We start from the raw sequence: 21,577 nt of genomic DNA, 5'->3' as shown, positions 1-21,577 counted from the left end.
GCCGATGCCTCAGATGTCGAGGACATCACTCCGGCACAGAGGGTCGTGAGTACCACCATCCACCCCCACCCCACACCCTTGACGGCATCGAAAAAGGCTTCGGTCACACCTTCGCCCTCGGGCCTAGGCACGACCAAGGAAACTGCTTCCCACACCGTGCCTTCGGGACCGGTAAAGAAGCCTATCAAGCCTTCAGGCGTCTCGGGCTCGAGCCAGCCCACCGTCAGTGCCGAGAAACACTCCTCCGCACCGATGCCGAAAAAGAAAATGCCCTCCTCGGCACGGAGCTCCACACCGACACAGTCTTCGTAGCCGAGCAAAAAACACAAAGCCATCGACACCCACACCTCGAAGCTGAAAGGCATCTCGGAACCGAGTGACCAACCAGCCCTTCCAAAGCCACACAGTTCAAAACAGCGAACTGGTGCAGACTCCAAAACAAAAAAACCTACGGCCCCGATGCCTTCGACACTGACAGAGCGGGCACTCTCTGAAGAACTATTTAGGCCTGATCCATTACAAAAAACACTGGTCAAGGACCCTAAGACTGGACATTTGATGCTCCGCATCAAAAAGACAGCTGGACAAGCCTGCCCCGCCTCCACCTCCAAAGAGGAAAGACTTTGCTACCTCCCCTATGAGAATACCTCCACCACCTCCTCCTCCACCACCTCCTCCTCCCCCACACCCTCTCCGGATGATAATGATGATGTATATGATGACACAGGGGACGAGCCCCATGACCAACCTACAGGGGATCCCACTCCTACAGGCTCCCCAGACCCATGGGACGACTATAACATTCCAGACATCCCGAACGTCCCACAGGATGATCTCTACCCTTCGAGACCATCCCCACCAGAAGACTCCGTGGGGTTCAATGAACTACTCCAAAGGGCTGCACATTACCACGGTGTGGATCTCCATACTGACCCCGAGGAGGACTTCCTCCTTGATACCTTCGATATTATTTATTATTATTATTATTATTACTGAGTTTTGTATCGCGCCTGGTTACCCTTGGGCATCCCCGCGCTCTTCCAGGAAAAAAAAGGCACCATAACACAAGACAGCGGCATTAAGCAGGGAACAGGTAGGTCTTTTAAAAGTTTTCGGAAACGTAAAGTACTCGTTTCAGAGCGAAGAAATAATGGAAGGGAGTTCCACAGAGTTGCAACGTTTATGGAAAATCTTCTGCCGCCAGTCCTGGCCTTCCTCACTCTCGCGACTTGCAGCAGATGTTGGTGATCCGAGCGCAATGTACGAGGGGCCTTGTAGGGTTGAACCATCTCCCGTAGGATGGGTGGCCCTTTACCCTGCAGGATTTTGTGGGCCATGCAGAGTGCTTTAAAATTCACCCTCTCTCTGATAGGAAGCCAGTGAAGCGCCTTAAGCGCCGGGCGGGCAGATTGACGCCTGGGAAGATCCGTCAGGAGCCTAGCAGCAGCATTTTGTACTTGCTGAAGTTTGTTTAGGGTTGTTTCTGGGGCCCCCAGAAACAGCGCGTTGCTGAAATCCAACCGTGAGATGATGAGTCCCTGGATTAGCAGCCTCCTCGAAGCCATCGGGAGAAGAGGTAAGATCTTCCGGGCAGCCCGGAGCAGACCAAAGCTCACGCCTGCTGTTATTTTAGCGTATGTCCTAAAAGAGAGGTCCTGCTCCAGCCACACCCCCAAGCTCTTAATCTCCTGTTTGGGGGTGGGTGCCACTCCCAGGCAGCTGGGCCAGCTGCTCGGTGAGAGGGAGGGAGGGGAATTCCCCAGCATCATCAATTCGGTTTTCGAACCGTTAAGTTTGAGTGCTGAGCTGCACATCCACGTAAAGATCTGAGAAGCAGGTGTGCAGCCGGTCGGGTTGGTTAGCCGACTGGGGGAGCCCTACCACCAACTGGGTATCATCGGCATAGCTGATGATCTTGATACCAAGTGGCAGCACCACACTCTCCAGTGGGGCCATATAGATGTTAAACAATGTAGGGCTCAACGATGAGCCCTGTGGCACACCACACTGGAGAGGGACAGATGTCGATTTCTCCTGGCCTTCCCAAACGTCCGGCCCTCCAAAAATGACGCGAACCATTTCAGGGCCATCCCGGAGACCCCCGCCAGCCGTTGGAGTAACACCTGGTGGTCTACAGTGTCAAATGCTGCACTAAGGTCAAGGAGGATCACTGCCACCGATCCCCCTGAATCCAAAATGCTCCTGGCATTCTCCACGACTGCGAGCAGGGCAGTGTCCGTCCCCTGACCAGGGCGAAAACCCGTTTGGGAATCACCCAGGAGGGAATTGGATTCCAAAAAACCCGATAGACGCCTGTTCACGAGTTTCTCCGCCACCTTGCTAATGCCGGGGAGCAAAGAGATCGGCCTAAAATTAGCAAGGTCGGCGAGGTCCAGGCTAGGCTTCTTCAAAAGGGCCTTGACAACCGCTCCCTTCCAACTGGGGGGGCACCACTCCTTTGGAGAAAGAAAGATTTATAAGGTCAGTCACAGAGCCGCCGATGATAGAGGCGACCTGCTTCAGGTATTTCATCGGTACAGGGTCTCTCGGTGACCCACTCTTCAGTCGCCAGAACCCCGAGAGCTTCCTCCACCGTAACTAGACCAAAGGAATCCAGCTCCACTGCCCGCGGCCCAGGGCAAAGCCCTGGGCTGCCACCCGAGTGTGTCTCCTGGGCTAGCTGAGGAAGGGATGCCAAGATGTTTTCAACTTTGGTCTTGAAGAAAGAAGCAAGTTCGGAACATTTCTCACGTGGGTTGTCGTGAGTAACCAGGGGTTCAGGAGTTTGCAGGAGTTCTCTGATAACCCTGAAGGATTCCTTGGAAGAGTTGGAAGAGAGACCTATTCTCTCCTCGAAAAACACAGCCTTCGCTGCCTTGATGGCAGATTTATAGGTACCGAGAGCCACCCGATATTCTGTCCAGCTGTTTTTACTCCAGTCCTTCCTCCAAGTCCGCTCCATCCTCTTGCAGCCCTTCCTGAGTGTTCTCAGCTCTGGTGAATACCAGGGGGCTGATCCCACTCTTCTACCCCTGGTAAGTAATCTTTTCTTAGGTAGAATGGCATCGAGCGAATTGGTCAACCAGGTGCTAAGGTACACATCGGCTACCAGCGGATCGGACCCAAGAAGGGGCCGGGACGACTCCAAATGTGTTGCCCAGATGTCCACTGGAAGCCTAGACCAGGCTCTTCCAACCGTAAATACCATGGGAGTTGATGCCACTGCGACATCAAGCTGCCATTGGGCCGGGACCATAAAATGGTCTGTCCAGGGCAGAGCCAGCGCGGGCAATATTTTGAGGCGATCCGAGTTTGAAAATATGGGATCAAGCAGATGTCCCTTTGCATGTGTTGCACCCGAGTTGGCCAGGCTGATCTCAAACGCCTTGATGTCGAACTGCAGATCTGCACCCAGAGAGCAAGAGGGGTCGTCAAAGTGAATGTTGAAATCACCCAATGCCACAAAGATGGCAGTAGAGGAGGCAAGGAGCGCGACCGTTTCGAGAAAGGAGTTAATAAAATTGCCCATAGTCCCAGGGGGGCGGTATATCAAAAGGCCAGCCAGGGACGCCGTAGGCGACAGACGTAGGGAGAACTGACAGCTCTCGCAGTCGCTCAACCCTCCATCTTGAACCTTACACACTAACGTATCCCTGTAAAGGATGGCAATTCCCCCGCCCCGGCCCACCGGTCTATCTAGATGGAATATGAGGAAGCCTGGTGGAAGTGCTCTAACCATGTCCGGGCCGTAGCATGAGGAAATCCAGGTCTCCGTTAGAAACAAGACATCCAATTTATGGTCAAGGATGAGAGAGTTAATTTCCGTCGCGTGGTTTGGTAAAGAGCGGCAGTTTAGCAAAGCTAGTGATAACACAGAGTTATCCGGATTGCAGGCCCCACAAGGGAGGAACGGGTATCTGTCCGCGTGAGCAAAGCTACAAGTAGATACAATAGGGGACCGCCAAGAAAGAAGGTCATCCCTCCTATACCTAATACATGTAGGAGGTGGCTCCTGTGAGACAGGCAGGGGGACCAGCCCTGAGCCCGGACGGGCCCAGATGGGCTGAACTCTGGCGTAACTCCGGCGTCAGTCCGGCGTCCCCGCTGCGCGTGGCCGCTGCGCGTCAACATGGCTACCTAAATACTCTCCTAGCGAGGTAGAGAGAGGACTTCAACACGCGCTAGGACCCACTCGCCTAAGAGGCCGCCACGGGACAGGGGCGGAGGACCCACAAAGAGCGGTGATTTCACTATTATAGTGCAAGTATGGTGACAGAGGTGGGGGCATGCGAGGCCAGGCTGATTAAGAACAGGGGATAAGTGTTCAGAAACAAGCTAAATAAAAGGCAAAAAACGGGTATTTTAAAATCGAGGAACTGCCAAGAGCAGCGCTCCAGGTATAGCCCTCACGCTGGAATAGCCACTTCCATACAACACACAGGGCCACTTCCATTCTGCCCATGTTTAAAGGCGTTATCAAACATGCGCCGGAGGTCTTTAAAGACCTGGTCAGAGCCAGGGTCATCAACCCTCGCATCAATAAATATAAGGCCGCCCCTACAGATCCCACCTACATCAGAGGGCCAGCACCACTAGATTCCCTAGTAGTGTCTACTGCAAGAAAGCGGGCAAACTCCCAGGCATCAGGCGAGGCACCACCACCTGACAAAGAGTCCAAACTCTTGGACGCATCGGGCAAGCGCACTGCATCCCAGGCTGCCAACATATGGCGCATCACCAACAAACAAGCTTTCTGGCAAAATAGGACAGGGCACATTATGACGAACTAGAAGCCATAATGCAACACCTCCCTGACAAATATAAAAATAGAGCCAATGAGCTAATCCGGGAGGGAAAAACCATCACCAACACCTCCATCCATTGTGCCCTAGACACCGCCTCTAGGGCAATTAACACCAGCGTCCTCCTCCGTCGCCATGCCTGGCTACGTATTTCAGGTTTCAAACCGGAGGTGCAAGCTTCCATTCTGAACCACCCCTTTGACCAGGAACATCTGTTCGGCCCAAAAGTGGATGAGGCACTAGAAAAAATGAAGACAGACACAGATACGGCCAAGTCTATGGGGGCCTTACAATCGCATCCTCCCAGACGCTCCGTTTGCCACTCTTCCTTTCGAAGCACATCCAGATGCTACTCCTCCGACACCGCTTCCACTTCCTATAAAGCCCCTACCCAATCCCCCTTTACAAGGAGTTACCAAAGAGGTGGCTACAGGGGCAACAATAACAAAGGCAGAGGCAAGACAAACCCCTCCCGCTCCAACTCCACCCCTACCCAATGACTTCCCTCCACTCCCCCCAGACAATCCCACTCCGGTCGGGGGCAGACTCCAAAATGTCCTTCCTGTCTGGACTACAATCACCTCAGACAAATGGGTAATCCAAATAATTCGGTCAGTATACTGCCTCGAACTAACATCTACCCCCCAAACATTCCACCCAAACAATGCCCGATGTCACGGGAACATTTAACATTACTAAAGCAGGAGGTAATCCCCCTCCTACAAAAGGGTGCGATAGAACCAGTGCCTACCAATCAACAAAATATGGGAGTTTACTCCCTATATTTTCTCATGCCAAAAAGGGACGACACTCTAAGGCCCATCCTAGACCTCCGACCCCTAAATCAATATATACACTCAGACCATTTCCACATGGTCACACTCCAGCAGGTACTTCCACTGCTCTCCCAAAACGACTGCCTGGCCACTTTAGACCTCAAAGACGCCTACTTCCACATTCCTGTTCACAACGCTCTCAGGAAGTTTCTCAGATTTGTGGTGGACGGCCAACACTATCAATTCAAAGTGCTCCCCTTCTGAGTCACCACAGCACCACGGGTGTTTACCAAGTACCTAGCGGTAGTGGCAGCTCACCTGCGACTGCAACACATTCATGTCTTCCCATACCTAGACGACTGGCTCATAAAAGCCAGCTCATACAACCAATGTGTACAACACACCCAAGCCACTATCCAATTACTTCACGACCTAGGTTTCACAATAAATCACATGAAGTCCCATCTGCAACCATCCCACGTAAAGCTATACCTCTGTGCCACCATAGACACCGCAAAAGTGCTAGCCTACCCCAGTCCGGCCAGGATAGCAAGCATTCAGGCTCTCCGTGCCAAATTTCAGCCAGAACACTCTCATCCAGCTCGAGTGTTCATGCAACTAATAGGAATGATGGCCTCTTGCATATTCATAGTACCCCACGCAAGACTCCAGATGCGTCCTCTCCAAGAGTGCTTAGCGCGCCAATGGAACAAGGCCCAGGGTCAATTGACAGATCTGGTGTTGGTAGACGGTCGGGCCCATCGCTCTCTGCAGTAGTGGACCACCACAAACCTTTCCAAAGGGCGACCGTTCCTGGACCCGGTTCCTCAGATAGTACTGACAGCAGACTCCTCGCTCTCCGGCTGGGGAGCTAATCTATTACATCACACCATGCAGGGCAGGTGGACACCTCCACAAAAGTTACTCCACATCAACTATCTGGAGTTACTAGCCATATTCTTAGCACTAAAAGCTTTTCAAACTCATGTCTCTGGCAAGGCCGTCTTAGTCTGCACCGACAACATGACAGCCATGTACTATATACAGAAACAAGGCGGCACACACTCTCTGCAGCTCTCTCAGCTAGCACAGAGCATATGGAGATGGGCCATACCCCAAAAAATCTTTCTCCTAGCCCAACATGTCCCAGGAGTGCAAAACACTATGGCAGATCTGCTGAGCAGACAAACGCAACAAATTCACGAGTGGAAACTCCATCCACAAGTTCTTCACCCGTACTTTCAAATGTGGGGGCATCCACAGATAGACCTCTTCGCCATCCACAAAAACACCAAATGCCCAAGCTTCGCCGCCAGATATCCACACCCATTGTCCAAAGGCAATGCGATATGGATGAATTGGTCAGGCAAATTTGCGTACGCTTTTCCGCCTCTCCCACTCATTCCAGTTCAGCTCAACCTTGCGATCTGGCTCCTGAAATCCTAGAATTCGGTTATCTAAATCTTCCCCCTGACTGCATGAACGTCATTAGAGAAGCTAGGCGGCCCACCACTAGAGCTTGCTACGCAGCCAAGTGGAAACGTTTTGTGGTCTATTGTCATAACAATAACTTCAATTCCCTAGATGTGTCCATTCAACACATCATAGGCTATTTACTACACCTACGAAGATGCAATCTAGCCTACACGTCTATTAGACTGCACCTTGCAAACAGGCAACATCTATCACTGTTTAGAGTACCTGCCATAAAAGCCTTCATGGAAGGCCTCAAAAGAATAATTCCCCCCAGAGTGCCACCCTCACCTGTGTGGAACCTAAACATCGTTCTCACCAGACTAATGGGGCCTCCCTTTCAACCTCTACACAAATGTGAACTTCAGTTCCTAACATGGAAAACTGACTTTCTTGTAGCCATCACTTCCCTCAGAAGGGTCCGTGAGATACAAGCACTTACCATTCAAGAACCTTTTCTCCAAATGCACCATAACAAGGTTGTTCTCCGTACTAATCCAAAATTCCTCCCTAAAGTCATTTCTCCCTTTCACCTAAACCAATCTGTGGAACTACCAGTTTTCTTCTCGCAACCACAGACCGTTGCAGAAAGAGCTCTCCACACATTTGATGTCAAACGAGCCTTGCTCTACATCGAGAGAACACAACCCTTTCGTAAGACCAAACAACTGTTTGTGTCTTTCTCACCACCACACAAAGGCAACCCCATCTCCAAATCGGGGATTGCTAGGTGGATTGTCAAATGCATTCAGATTTGCTACCGCAAAACGAACGCTATCTGTTCCCCCTAAAGCCCACTCTACACTTAAGATGGGGGCTTCCATGGCATTTTTAGGGAACATTCCCTTGCATGATATCTGCAGAGCAGCTACATGGTCAACACCGCACACTTTCACTAAACACTATTGTGTAGATGTGCAAAATAAGCAACAGGCTAGTGCGGGCCAGGCTGTACTCAAGACATTGTTTCAAACCACTGCAACAGATACTGGTGGTCGCCGCTAAGGATGGGTACTGCTATCTAATCTATGCACAGTGTAATCTGCAGCTCATATGCCTCGAACGGAATATGCTACTTACCAGTATGCATCTGTTCTTGGCATGTAGAGCTGCAGATCTACACACGCCCACCCGCCTCCCCGGCTACCTGTATCCGTTCCAGTCTATCTTATTTAGATACAGCACACATGGGTTTCTTTACTGTTATTACTACTCTCCATCTTTCCCTGCTGGCGAAAAACAATCTGAGGATGGAGCCGAAGCCCATGCGCAATACGATCCAAAGGAGCAGTCACAGACCTCGTGACTTCCAAAGACTTTCCAAGAGGAAAAACTGCAAACATCCAGGCCCAACACCAGATGGCGATCTATCCACAGTGTGTAGATCTGCAGCTCAACATGCCAAGAACAGATGCATACTGGTAAGTAACATTTGCCTTCTCTACAAAGAGGAGAAGCGACAGGGCACCTTGTCTACTGGTCTTACCTCAAACGGTCCCTATACGTCTGGTCTTAGTCAATCGGCGCGGGCAAATCTTCCGTGTTTTTGGGAAGATTAAAGAAGGTGAACCAGAAGCGCTTCACCCTACCTTCTGGTGAAGGCTTCCAATTTCGGACGCCTCTCGTCTACGTAAATGTCACGCCATCTTGAAATGGCACTTATACCCATACTTATAAGCGTGTGTCTCTAGTGCGAGAAGTAAAGTGGTGTGGATCCACTTACGGTTGGAGTACACGCCTTTTAAGTGGATGGGATAGCGTTTACATCAATTTAAGAAGAACAGAAAATTACACCATAAAACTGAAGTAATACGATCTTCCCTCAATTAAGGGCTTCCGTTTCAAGAAGATTCTGATATTGAGCAACAAGTGCCCCATCTTGAAGTCTTACTACGACAAAATTCAAAAGACTTTCCCAGTGAGGTAGCCTAGATGTGAAATCGCCTAAAGCAAAAGTTCAGTCGTTCTGGAAAAACGAAAGCTATATTACAGGCTAATAATGGGATTGAAACCGTAATATACCTGTAAATAGCCAAAGTATTCAATGTAAGTAAAGTTAAAAAGGATCTAATTAAAGTAAAAGTCCTGGGGGAAAACTATCTCAGGACCTGTCATTCACCTAGTTTAAACCTGTTTCCCGTTGGGTAGCTTATAGCATTAGTAGTAAGTGGTTTACCTTAAATTGTAGCATTAGTGGTAGGTGGTTCACCATAGTGACCAATATAGCCCTATAATTTCTGTTTCCTTTCTCGAGCAAGATCAAGAGAGTATATGCTACTGGAAAGTGAAGATCTATAGTGGAATGATATACAGGGGACAGGCCTTAAATATGATTTGAAACTGGTTACAGTGAAAATTGGGGATACTAATAGTAAGGTACTCATCTGAGTCACAATTATCACACCACTTCTACCACTCAGTGAATTAATTACATTGATGTTATGTTAAGAATGCGTTTGTGTTAGTTGAGAACCATCAGGGACCAAGTTCATATGTTCGGTTGATCTTAGTCTTTATCAAGCCAATATTGGAATTCTGCATCCTTATTCAATCCATACTTCGTTGTCCGAAGCCTGAGTTCTCTGTTTTCTCCTCTTCTTCTATTTTTATGTATTCTTTCAATACCTAAATAGGTGAATTTTTTGTTATGGGGATGTGTCTCATGGAAGTGGTCAGTCAAAGGATAGCCAGTTGTCAATTTGTTAATATTCCTAAATTTGTGCTATGGCCGTATCGTAGCCAATGAGGTCTATCTGAGGCGAGATTATTGCTTATTGAAAACTTTACCCAATACCCCGCCGTATCAACTGGAAAATAGCTGATATTGGCAATTTAGGCATAGGAGAAAAAGGCTTACACCTATTTGTAAATAGCTCGGAACCCGTGACTATGGGCTAGCTTTGTGCATACTAAAACCAGACACAAGAACACTATTTGTGTGCGCAACAGCGAAGTTCCTGGGCCATATGTGGGGAATTTGAAGAAAGGCCCAGAGACTTATTTTGCCATCCACTCTGATAGGCCCATAGCACGGTATATCCCCATTAGGTTCTGCTGGGTGGAAAATTCAGTCTAACCACTATGGAGTGCAGTTGACTGAGCAACTATTTGTCTCGATTCTTATGTGCTCTCGTGCCAGCAAGCATTATTGTAACAGTTTTATGTACATGATTTTAGTTTTATAGCCTTAAACAATTTTGTGTATTTAAGTACTAGGCAACATGAATTGATCAGCTAGTAGCTTTTTAAAGCAGTCATTGTAGTTTTAGATATAAGAGAAGGATTGTGTTTTTAAAGTTACTTCTGTGATTTTTATGTGTAATGAAAGTTTTTGAGATCTAAATTTTACTGGGCTGTTTATATGTACCTTGCACTTTTATGGTCTGATGACCGAATAAAGTTTGATGATGATGAATATTCCTGTAATGTTCTTGAATCCCAGTTCTGAGTGGATGGATTGTACTCCCAAAGTAAAGACGATTACAGGGACAGATGATTATATGGACCGCAAATTTACTATTGCAATCTATCCATTCTTTTATTTTGATAGGTAGACCGAAGGTCATGGGGATCTGCGTTGTATTGTTTTTACTCAGTTTACAAATACTGCAGTTGTGACAAGTGTGAAAGCCTGCTGGTCTGTCCAGAATGGTTCTCATGATTTTCCTTTTGTCAACAAACTCCGATTTGCATAGCAATTGTTCAAATTCGGGGCTTTGAGAAAGCTCAATTCTGGGTATTCACATAAGTGTCCCCCTAATTCCTGTTGTAAGTTTGAGTAAATGCCAGTGTTGTATAAATACCATTGTAATGTTATGTTTGCCATTATGCTAATCTGCAATAAAGCGAATTTGGTCTTTCTTTTCAGTAGATGTCTGTTTCTTACAAAGTGATGAAGATCGTTCCATTTTTGAGGCGGTATTCATTGTTGCCCGCAGGTGATGGTTTTTGTGTCTGCGTATTGTTAGGCGTGCAATTGCTTCTTGGCCTTTGAGTTCAAAGATCGTATCTTCACTGCAATTGCATTTGATTGAACTTTCGTGATCCTCCAAAAATTGGCTTGCGGCCCACTGATGGGTCATGACCCGAGAAACGCTGCTCTTGTATATTGTGCAGTTCCATTATCTATTGTAAAGGATGGGAAGTACTTTAAAGCTGTTTGAAAGAGGTGTCCAAAGAGAAGAAATGGGTTTCCTGCGATCTTAAGAAATACCACTCAAATCAATCCAGACTATACAACACCTCTTGGAATGCAGTTTACTAGGCATGATCACCTCCTTAAACTCCTGCTGTGATGGAGGAAAAAAATTCTGCCTTCCTTTCTCGGGTGCCTCGCAGTTCAACCCAAACCTGATGTCATTACTGCTGCCGCACAAAGGTGGAGGTTCTGCACCTTGTTTGGTTCCTACGTGTAGTGAGTACATCTGCTGTATCGACTACAGTTGAGGTCTCAAATGCCTTTGGTTCAAAAGAGAGTTAGACTAGATGTGGGATGATATCCTATACAAGACTCCATACTAAAGATAGAAACATTTGAAGCCAAGGCCATTTGATTATTCATGCAGCCATTGGTATAGCACATGTCTTGAACTGGTCACTTTCGGGTTACCTGTAGCTCACTGTCACCTTCAGAGTACCTCACAGCCTTGAGTTCATTATGAATAAACAGTCGCATTTGTCTTTTAAAGTTAAGGGAAGGCTGTGTTTGTTTTACATTAATTCCTTCTCATGCTGCAGATATCCTGCCCTGATAATGAGCAGTACTGGAGTCGGATTTATGACCCAGAGCACAGAGTTGAAGACTGAAGCACTGAGGGATTTAAATCTTAAATAAAAGTCCTTGTCAGCTCAGTATTTTAGTGTGAGAACAAAATGTTTCTGGGTGCTTTTAAATGGGAGAAATTTAAAATGAAGTTACCATAACGATTTTACAGTGTCCTAGTTACAAACAGACCTTTTGCTCCCAGGGGCAAGTAGACACCGTGCCATATTTACAACTGACACCTAGTCCTGTTTAGATCTCGGCTAGACAGCACATGCGCTGTCTCAAAGAGACCTGTGTTTAATCTGTGGGCATCATCCCACCCTCAGGGTTCCCATTTGCTTGCTTCAACGTCTCTCTCATATTCTTTACCATTTGTCCCTGGCATACATAGTCATGCCTCTTCATGTGTTTAGCTCCCCCACCCCCCCAATAGCAAGTACTTGTAAACATCCACTGCTACCGTTCTAATGACAACTTTAGGACCTACTTTTTCCCCCTTTATTTTTGAGTACTGTACAAAGTGCATGGGCTTTTACCAGCTCTGTTCCTCCCACCCGTCCTCATGCCCTGTCCACAGATCACCCTCCTCTTCGCTGCTTTTTCCTTAGTTGCTGCTTTCCGTTTCCCCTCCCCTCCTCCCTCCCGTCTCTGATTACTTCTTCGCACCTCCCAGTGTTTGCCCCATCCACAAATAACCCCTGGCCCTGTCACTACTTTAAACCCCCTTTGTAGTCTTTCATTCTAGTGAGTGATGGTGTTCTGGCTCTTAGTGTCCTGTTAGTGAATAGCTGACATGCTGATTGGAGCATGTGTGCACAGCTGCTATTACTTGGCACATGTGTAATCTGTTTATTTTATGCTCATGTGGTTACTAGTTGTGTGTGCGTGTGTACGCTATATGTGGTCGTACGGCAATGGTGTTTATAGCTGGAAAATCAGACCTCAAGTGAATCAGGTATGCGTTGTCACAGGACATGTCCTAGCTTCTAAAGTACCTGTGTCTTCTTCTGTAATTGCATAGCCACGTTTCTCCTGTGCAAAATGATTGAACTGTTTGTGTCTCACCTTGTTGATTCTCTCCGCACCTGAAGCTTGCATCTCCACAGCAGCTTGGAATGCACAGATCCGGTTGGCCTGTGCTGGCCAATAAGCGCCTTATCTAGAAAAGGTTCTGGACGTCCGAGTAACTGCCTGCGTGTGGACATCTAGTCAGTGCCAGCCTCATCTTAGGCCAAAACAGAGGCGAGAGTGGATTAAGAGCCAGCAAAGCGCTTTGTCGATGTATCCTTGCATAAAACACCTCTGCAGTCTATGCTGCTCCATGCGCTACTCCTCGCTGCTTTCATCTGCGTATTTTGCATTCAGTCATGCTGCCTCTTCATGGCAGACTTGTCGAGCTCCCTGAGATCATGTCTTCCGTGGGAGACCAGGCTCTTTGTAGAAGAACACATTTCAGGGGAATTCTTGAATGCTGAGATGGTGTTGGTGTTTAAAGTGCAGTAAAAGTGTATAATTTATGACCACGCCCAATTGTGAACTCTCTTGAAGATGCTGCCATCTGAGATTGTGCTCTTCATACCTGCAGGCACCGTTCCCATTGTCAGTGTTTGTTTGCATATGTAAATTAGACAGAAGGCAGAAAGCATGCTAAAAGGTGATTGAAATATTTGAGGCACTGTTTCCATCTTGAGGTTCAGACATCCGCATTTAGGGTTTAAACTGTTGACTGTGTGGTAAATTACACAAAAACACAATTGTAGACAAAGCAAGGTGCGTGGTTCCAGGATCGCACCAGGCAGTTGTTTTATAGTAAGTCTGTTACTGAACACACTCCGAGTTATAGTACGTGATCACAAGAGGTGCCTTCTGCGCTATTAAATTGGGTGAATCGCAATCATTACGATCGTTATCTGAAAGCAGAGCTGGATTTCACTGAGAGATTTCAATAAGTAATGTAGGATAAGAAGACCTAAAGTGCAGGCACCTAGAGACATACATGGTGTTGATTCGCCAAATGGCGGGGTAGTGGAAGTGACATCAACGATTTAACCCATGGTGAAGTCAGTCTTGGGTCCTTTATCCATACCCTGTTCAAATTCTGTTATGTTTTAAAGGTCCAAGACCAGGGGAGCAAGGCCGGGGCCAGCGGTACTAAGGGGCAAGTCAATACTTTGCCTGGGAATTTTTTTTTTCAATTCCACAGTAAGTGGGCCGCTGCATACAACTGCAAAAGGATGCAAATCCACTTCTTCATGCCACGGGGTAAAGGCATACGTTGTCACTGTCCGACCAGAAATGAGAACTACCCATCTCGTGTTAGAATGTATAGCAGCTGTAATTGGCGTGCTCTAACAGAAAGCTATCTGGACTCTCACTGTCCCTGATTTCAGGTCACCCTGCTTACCCTTTGTTTAGGGCAGAAACGCTCTCCGATTGTGTTTTTGGTGTTCTTTTTTAAATATCAATAATTCCATTTCGAATCAATCGGAAATTTTGTCTTTGTGTTGGACAAAAAATGAGGCTCAGACCCTCTAAATGGGGGTCTGTAAACGTAATCAATTTAAGTTGTTCCGTTTCACCTTTTTTAGGTCTCGCCTAGCGAACGCAGCGCTTGCGCTGTTTCGCCTTGGCGAGACTATTGTGGGTTTGGTGCGCGAAGGGAGACAAACCATATGCGCGCACGGACAGGCGATGTGCATGGCGTCTCCTCTCCGCGCTCACACGCTCCCACCGCGTGCTTGTTTAAGAGACATGCATGCGTCTGGCGCACGGCGTGATCACATGTCCTGCTCCCTTGTTCTAAAGGTCTCTGATCTTCGCTGCCCTTCTTTTCCCCCAATACTGGTGCTTTTATTTATTTATTTTTCCTACTGTTTGAGTTGCACCGACTCTTCCATACAGGTAGACCCTAGTCCCAGAAAGATAAGGGGTCATGCTGATCAGTTTGGGGTTTGTTTGTTCATTTAATTCATTGGCTGTTCTTCCATAGTTAAGTCCGGTGAAAAGGGTTGTAGCGGTTTGCTTAAGCTAATCTTTGTTTTCTGACATCTTTCTTTGCGGTGTCTGTGCCAGACTAAGGCTGCAAGCTGGAGGGGGGTCTGGATGTTTTGTATGGTGTGTGTTGGGGGCGTTTCTTTCTTGACGGCCTTGGGGCACTGTGCAGAGTAAGGCACTGCTCTGGGTAAGGTGGTGCTGTCATTCCAAGCCCTCTGTTCTCAGTGAGCCTTGACCTGGTGTTTCTCAGTGTATTGGGAATGAATGTCTTCTGTCAGCCTACCATGAGGCATGGCAGCTAGAAACTAGCGTTCAGAGAACGGAGGGGCTGGGGTAAGAATCTGTGTACTAGGATCAGGAAATCCTCGCCTTTTGTATTGGATGTTGTCTTTTTTTTTTTTAAAGCTTCCGAATGCGTGTTTATCAGTAATCATTGGGCTCCCGAGGAACCTTGCAGAGGACGGTGTCTCGTCCCCTCGCGTTCTGGTAGCATCGTCTGCTGTCCAGCTTTACTCCGCGTCTGACCTTTAGGGCTGGATTGCTCTTTCTGAATGAATATAAATAAGGTGTTAACTGGGATGGTTACTAATAGGAGCAGCACGCAAGGGGGTAGTTGAGCCGCCCACGCTACTGCTGCAAACAGTGAGGAGTTTATCATATAACTGGGAGAAAGTGTGCAAGAACCCTGTTAAGGTTGCGAAGGCGAGGAACGAGCTGTGTCTGCCATGTGCCTGGATTACTAAATTTGATAAATGTTTAGTGACCTTCACTGTGTGTCCTCTGCACTCTTAGTTCGAGAACAAGCTTGCATACGTTTTTCACCAGAACAATAGTTACTTGATTATTTATGTTGGTACACAGCCCCACAAAAACAAATGGTGTTAACTTGAATAGGCTGTGATGCTGCATTTAGGATCATCAAAATCGTCTCATCTATAACTTTGAGTGGTCCGTTTCCTCGCTATCTGCTGATATGCAGCATGTTCTGGCCCTTTGTTTACCCGTGTATTTCACATTGATTTCAAGACTCTTCTGATTGGCTCTTGTGTTATTATTCCAGTGGCCTTACCTCTTATCTCAGTTTCGCCCCGGCTACCTTTAATATTTATATTCGTAACTAGTTTATGTAATGCTTAATCTTACCTACCTTCACAACACTCCAGTCACCTGACCTCAAAGATTGAAGGGCTGAAGCTAATGAGAAGTTACCTTTGCTGCAAGGTAGCATACTTGCATGTGCTGTTCTGTGTGTTTTGTCAGGGCTCCTCCGATTACCTGTTTTCAGCTGTGATTTCCAGGTTGGGCGGACAGCCTTTGGAAACTGCATCATTTGTTGTGATTTTATGGGCCCCCCCCTTGGTACTTTTGTGCTGCCCAGTGCTTCTTTTACCCTAGAGATCTACATATGCCAGGGTGACTTCAAGAGATCTGGTTTCTCTATGCTGATCTAGGACGTTTATGCGTTGAAGGCGCTGATGCACCTTTTTAGGTCTGGCTTAGACACAGCTTTGTCTGTTGCCAACCTCGCTTAAAAAAAAGAAAATTAAAATGTATATACAGGGTCTTTGGGTCACATTTTACCTCCGTACATTGCATATTAAATGGGGAAATTAGTTAGCTTCAACCATTGGTTCTCTACACTGTGGGTAATGGCATTTGCATGCTCACCTGTGCACGTCTTTCTGAATAGAAGCGTGCTGATGGGTCAATGCCATTTTTATTTCAATTTCTATCTTTCATCATTTTTTTTAGGTATCCTTGTGTGTTTTAACTATTTTCCGTGTAAACTACATCGGTTCGGGATTTTACCAGTGCGCAATAAATGGCTTGATCAGGGACGGGATTTTGTTTCTGCCCTCCTGTAAGTACTCAAGATTGACTTTAGAACTGAGGAAGAACCCCCTACTGTTGCCTACATGTCAAAAGAGTTAGATTGCCTAACTTGCTGAGAACTTTCTGCTGGGTCAGGTCCTCAGCTCTCAGCTCTCTGAAGGGAAAGATTTTTTAACCCTTGAGGACCTCTGAGGGGGGAGCTTCCAAAGAAAGTAGTCCGGCCAACTGGGCTTTATTCAGAGATTGTCACTGCCATGGGAGTGGACATTTGTGTGTAGTGAAAAGGTGAATACATTAACTCCGCGCCCCCCCTCTTGTTTCAAATTTAGAAAAATGTAAGTATACTGCCAAAAATGATGCAGTGACTCTTTATTGCCAGTGCCCTCTTACTTCATAAGTTACCTGCCCCATTGAAATGACAAGCTATGTGGGATCACCGCGGATCCTGTGCAATTAACCAGATATTTACGCTGATGAAAGCAAAATTGTCCCAGGAAAATGAGAAATAGCTTGTGGAATTAGGTACAGAATTACTGATTCCACCAGTAATTCCTAGTTTTTTAAGGCTACACCTAATAAGACATGACAATTCTGCCTCCAGGTGTAACTGATACCCCGGCTATAAGTATATTGGTATATTTGCTGATGTGTTGTAAAAGAATATGGAGTTTTGAGAGAGAATGTACTACAGTACAAATGCAATGCAATAGATTTCACAATTACAATAAAGTGAGCTATTGCCATTTTGCATTACACCATTTGGTTAATGCTTCGTGAAGGGGAAAAAAATAACATAACATTTACAATGCCAATTGCTAAAAACAATGTCATTGCGAGACCTATTGCATTGTAAATGCTTGTTCAACTTTGATGCAGAAGGAGCAATTGTCTACACAGGTGCCCATTAGCTTTAATGATGTGCAGTGGTGGAAAGGGAATTTCCCCTGCCTTTTCACAAAAGGCACTAACTATTGGTTTTACTGCTATGTTTTGAACTGCAAGTGGTTGATGTTCATTAGACGTTTGTGCCGCCATGATTTAACAACTCAAAAGTACACATTCTATTATTTGCCTCGTAGATGCATTGTTCATAAAAAGTAATTGTTTTTGCTGTTTTCTTTTTCACTGCAGCATGCTTAAAAAAAAAAAAAATGTTAGAACCCAAAATGCAATCCAGACGTGCTGTTTTTGCAGTTTTTGTTTTTTGTTGGTAATTGTTAGACCTGGCGCCATTGGCGTAGATCTCCCTTCCATTTTTGTCTCCTTCATGGTTGCTGACGTTAGGTGTTCTGGGCGCTGTGCCACTGCCATTCAGTGACACAGTGCGAATGCTCCTTATTATAAAATAACTGATGAACCGGTGTAGTCCTAGTAGTACCAAGGAACAAGTTAAGGAAGTCGAATTTGGTATGCTTCCGCTCCAAATATTAAAGTGCATCTGGTAGTAGTGATTGTCTTTATATTCTGCGTGTGCAACTGCCACTTTTGGAAAGTAGGTATCTTTTTGTCTAAGTTTTTCTGTGTGTTTCACTGGTATGTGTATTGGTCGTCTGGTTTAGAGGGCCAAGGCAGGCTGGGGGCTGACCTGGGTCGAATGAAGCAATCTGCCGCTGAAGTATGGGGAGGGGTGACCCCTTTAATCTGAGCACGGCTGTGCCTGCCAAGGTGAATGATGGCTCCACCTCCTGCTGGGTGTCTGATGGTTGGCCCATCTCCCTGGAAGGGAGGATGCAGCCTCGTAAATAAAGTGACCCAAGTCGACACCAAACTGGTTGTGACCGGAACAAGTGATTTGTGACTTTCTCAAGAAAAAAGACTTTTGGGGTATAAAGATCTGAGCTGAAACCCCTTCGTGGTGTGTAACTTCGGGATGCCAAGACGAACCTCTGGCTGTGTAAACGAGAGGGAAAGGACTTTGAAACTTTGACCCATCAACTGAAGAAACTGCCCAAGGCCCTGAATTGAGCTTGCCCCCTGCCGAAGTCTCAGGGACATTAGACTTCATTCCTCAGCAGCCCGTATTCCTATTGAGAGAAATCCTACTCACAGGTGAGGCCTCTGTCGAGAAATCCAAGGCCTCTGGACCTACTGTGGGGAACGCCGCTTTTGCTTGTCTACAGAAATTATTGCTATCGCCATTGTGGGCCGCTGCAGCCGAGAAGCTGTGCCGCTGAGTGCCTGCATTTGCGTTGCCTACGGAAACTATTGCTATTGCCATTGTGGGCCGCTGCAGCTTAGAAGCTGTGCTGCAGAGTGCCCGCCTTTGCCTTGCCTACGGAAACTATTGCTATCGCCCTTGTGGGCCGCTGCAGCTGAGGAGCTGTGCCGCTGAGCGCCTACCTTGGCCTTGCTACGAAAACCTTGTCGCTATTGTGAACCGCTGAGAAGCTGTGTCGCTGGGTGCCCCCATTTGCCCTACTACGAGAATCAGAACCACCGCCACTGATGGCCGCTGCAGCCGAGGAGCTGTGTCGCTGCAGGCCCGCATTGGCTTTGCTACAAGAGTCCTTGCTATCATTGTTTTGGGCCGCCGCCATCGAGAAACTGTGCAGCCGAGTGCCCATCCTTACTTTGCCACAAGAATCATCGCTGTCGTGGGCCGCTGCAGCTGAGGAGCTGCGCCGCTGAGTGCCCACGCAAGTCCCACATCGGGAGCAGTGTTAACTTCCGCGTGCGCCGCTCGGTGCCGCTTCCACGCCCGTCCCAGGATTATCGTGAGTGCACACTGCAGAGGGCCACCGCCCAAGAACTGTGGCCGCTGTGAGTCTGCCTACCATCCCGCACCTTCCCCGAGGAGCGTGCCCCTTTATATCCTAAGTACATTGTGTATCAGTGGGTCGCATTCACCCTGGCCCTGAACTAAGTTCGTTCCACCCGCACGCACAAGTGCTTCCATCGCTCTTGAGACGAATCTGTAAGTACATGCATTGTGGTTCTTCGAGCATTCCTCAGTTTCGTGTTTAATCTATATAAAGATAACTATTTTTTATATCTGCTTGTGATGTCTATTTTGTAGCGTCTTTCCTGCGTTCTTGTGTATGGTCCTAAATGCTTCACACACTGCCTCTGAGATAGGCCTGTCTGCTCGTGCTGCGTTACCACAGGGTTGAGCAGGGGTTATCAAAGGGTGTAGCCCCCTTACTCTGACTTAGGAAGAAGGGTCACTATTCGACATCGGCGCCAGCCACTGTCGACTAGAGGCCCCCATTTCTAACAGTAATAATAGTTTGTTTTGTCAAGGTAAAAACAATGTCTGTGCTGCCAGAAGGCCTAGATTGTAAATTAAGAGGGGGCTAGATTAAACATCAGTGCATGTGGATTTTGTGGCCTAGCTCCAGCACCACCCAGAGAAGCCTGCCAAAGCCATACATATCTGTAAACTATACATGGGGGGGAGGGTCCAGGGTGACATGACTTGCGTGGCTCTCATGTACCACCCCCCCCCCCCCCCTCTCTACAGTTGTATTTTCCCCTGAAGAAGGTCGATTGTGCCCCCAGGGAAAACTAACATTGCTGGCAAAAACAAATTACATGCCCCCAGGAATTCGTTTGAGACGTTGCTGGAAAAAGTACACTTTCTTTCCTTTCCAGTGATACCTGCCTCAAGTTTGGGGACACTGCCTATAGCCTACAATCCCCACCGGACGCACCAGAGAGCACTCGCCTTCTCCTTTCTGGTCACTTTGGTAGGGAGGTATGTTGGCATGCCTCATGGCACGCTGATGTTACACATTGGGAAGGGCAGGGGCTAAAGTAGAAGGGATTCCTTGGCCCGGAAAAAGAAGCCTCTGGAGCAAGCACCGGAGGTTCATTTTTAACCCTCCTCAGCGTTGGCCACACTCTGGATGTAATGCTGACATTGGCCAACGCACCCGCTAGAAGAGTTAAGAGGTTCACTGGTGCTCACAAGAGGACCCGGGACTCCTTTTTGTTGAACAACAAATTGGTTAAAGTGTGGTTGTGTGCACCACCTTTTTCAAGGCTTCGGCTGCCAGGGCTATCATCATACTTGAGGACAATAGAAGAACTCTGGAGAATAGGGAGTCATTAATTTAGAATCCCTCGAAGAACTAATTGCATTAAACCCTGTCCAACTAAATAATAATCCTTGTCCGGTGCCATCTTAAGTATAGAATGAAAAATTTCCTAGCTATCGTAATGGAAAGTTTCATTTCTATTAAGGACTCGGAGGTGAGGATTATGCTATTCTTTCCACGCTTTATTGATAGCAGCCATTCATAGAAACTTAACAAACTATCACTCCCATGAACCATAGGGAATAACAAAGTTTGAACAATAGAGAATGTCCCAGTATAGAGTGTCTGAATGAGTCCACCAATCACAGGGCTTCCTGGCAATCATAGTCCTCTTATCTTCCATTCCCCCTCTTTCGTCGTCTGCAGTCAGCCCAACAGAATGCATCAAGAATCTTTTTTATTGGAGTCTCCTGTCAAAATAAAGAACAGAATCAGGTACCAGCATAAGCTTAGGTTTACCCTGTAGGGGGGAAAGCAAATTGCACCATACCAAGCATAACACGGCAGCAGGTGGGAAGACACAAGCATTGTACCCTGGGTGGAATAATCCTCACCTCCGAGTCCTTAATAGAATTTAAACTTTCCATTACAATAGCTAGGAAATTTTTCATTCTATGTCAGGGCCGGAGGCGAGGATTATGCTCGTTTGAAGCTTACTGACTACCAAATAAGCCATATCAATCACCGGTTTAAAGTAAAACCGCTTGAAAGAAGAGTCGGAAGACAAATCTGCCGCGTTCAGAATGTCTTCCAGACGAGCTCCCAGAGTAAATGCTTTTGAGGCCATAGCTCCTCTAGTACTCTAGTAGGGTGAGCACCAAAAGCACGAAGGTCAATACCTGCCTCCTGCATCACCCACCTCACCCAGCGGGCGATGGTGGGGGAAGACACCGCTCT

At 47.2% G+C, this 21,577-nt stretch overlaps 1 protein-coding gene and 1 non-coding gene across 2 annotated transcripts in view; both read left to right on the top strand.

The window, feature by feature from the left end:
* Nucleotides 1–21,577, top strand: part of SAR1A (secretion associated Ras related GTPase 1A) — a 136,805-nt gene that overhangs the window by 102,603 nt on the left and 12,625 nt on the right. The gene's annotated exons all lie outside the window — the stretch shown is intronic.
* LOC146867223 (U4 spliceosomal RNA) lies at nt 9,765–9,911 on the top strand. Its single transcript, XR_014968646.1, has one exon. It is a non-coding gene; the product is annotated as a U4 spliceosomal RNA (small nuclear RNA).

Source organism: Triturus cristatus, chromosome 1_2 (genome assembly GCF_964204655.1).
Source record: "Triturus cristatus chromosome 1_2, aTriCri1.1, whole genome shotgun sequence".
Classification (NCBI taxonomy): domain Eukaryota; kingdom Metazoa; phylum Chordata; class Amphibia; order Caudata; family Salamandridae; genus Triturus; species Triturus cristatus.
Note: the sequence above shows the minus strand (reverse complement) of the source record. Positions and strands in the feature narration are given on the sequence as shown.